General features: G+C 48.8%; 6 non-coding genes across 6 annotated transcripts; all 6 read left to right on the top strand.

Annotated features, from left to right (window-relative positions):
* Positions 1-94: 94 nt before the first annotated feature.
* Pmar_PMAR028075 lies at positions 95-166 on the top strand. The gene has a single exon. It is a non-coding gene; the product is annotated as a tRNA-His (tRNA).
* Positions 167-249: 83 nt separating this feature from the next.
* On the top strand, positions 250-321 carry Pmar_PMAR028074. The gene has a single exon. It is a non-coding gene; the product is annotated as a tRNA-His (tRNA).
* Positions 322-404: 83 nt separating this feature from the next.
* Positions 405-476, top strand: Pmar_PMAR028073. Its single transcript has one exon. It is a non-coding gene; the product is annotated as a tRNA-His (tRNA).
* An 83-nt stretch (positions 477-559) lies between these two features.
* Pmar_PMAR028072 lies at positions 560-631 on the top strand. Its single transcript has one exon. It is a non-coding gene; the product is annotated as a tRNA-His (tRNA).
* An 83-nt stretch (positions 632-714) lies between these two features.
* Positions 715-786, top strand: Pmar_PMAR028071. Its single transcript has one exon. It is a non-coding gene; the product is annotated as a tRNA-His (tRNA).
* Positions 787-869: 83 nt separating this feature from the next.
* On the top strand, positions 870-941 carry Pmar_PMAR028070. Its single transcript has one exon. It is a non-coding gene; the product is annotated as a tRNA-His (tRNA).
* The last annotated feature ends 37 nt before the right edge of the window (positions 942-978 follow it).

Below are 978 nucleotides of genomic sequence, written 5' to 3'. Positions count from 1 at the left end.
GGGTAGTGACTTTGGTATGTATCCAATTGTACGCTTCTTGAAGAGATTTGGCGATAGGTGATCCATGTGGACCGACAACGTCCCACATTTTTGGGTCGCTATCGTCTAGTGGTTAGGACGTCACGTTGTGGCCGTGACAACCCCGGTTCAAATCCGGGTAGTGACTTTGGTATGTATCAAATTGTACGCTTCTTGAAGAGATTTGGCGATAGGTGATCCATGTGGACCGACAACGTCCCAGATTTTTGGGTCGCTATCGTCTAGTGGTTAGGACGTCACGTTGTGGCCGTGACAACCCCGGTTCAAATCCGGATAGTGACTTTGACATGTATCAAATTGTACGCTTCTTGAAGAGGTTTGGCGATAGGTGATCCATGTGGACCGACAACGTCCCAGATTTTTGGGTCGCTATCGTCTAGTGGTTAGGACGTCACGTTGTGGCCGTGACAACCCCGGTTCAAATCCGGGTAGTGACTTTGACATGTATCAAATTGTACGCTTCTTGAAGAGGTTTAGCGATAGGTGATCCATGTGGACCGACAACGGCCCACATTTTTGAATGGCTATCGTCTAGTGGTTAGGACGTCACGTTGTGGCCGTGACAACCCCGGTTCAAATCCGGGTAGTGACTTTGATATGTATCAAATTGTACGCTTCTTGAAGAGATTTGGCGATAGGTGATCCATGTGGACCGACAACGGCCCACATTTTTGGGTCGGTATCGTCTAGTGGTTAGGACGTCACGTTGTGGCCGTGACAACCCCGGTTCAAATCCGGGTAGTGACTTTGACATGTATCAAATTGTACGCTTCTTGAAGAGGTTTAGCGATAGGTGATCCATGTGGACCGACAACGGCCCACATTTTTGGGTCGGTATCGTCTAGTGGTTAGGACGTCACGTTGTGGCCGTGACAACCCCGGTTCAAATCCGGGTGGTGACTTTGACATGTATCAAATTGTACGCTTCTGAAGAGGTTT

The sequence above is a fragment of the Perkinsus marinus genome, assembly GCF_000006405.1.
Source record: "Perkinsus marinus ATCC 50983 genomic scaffold scf_1104296953728, whole genome shotgun sequence".
NCBI lineage: Eukaryota > Perkinsozoa > Perkinsida > Perkinsidae > Perkinsus > Perkinsus marinus.
Note: the sequence above shows the minus strand (reverse complement) of the source record. Positions and strands in the feature narration are given on the sequence as shown.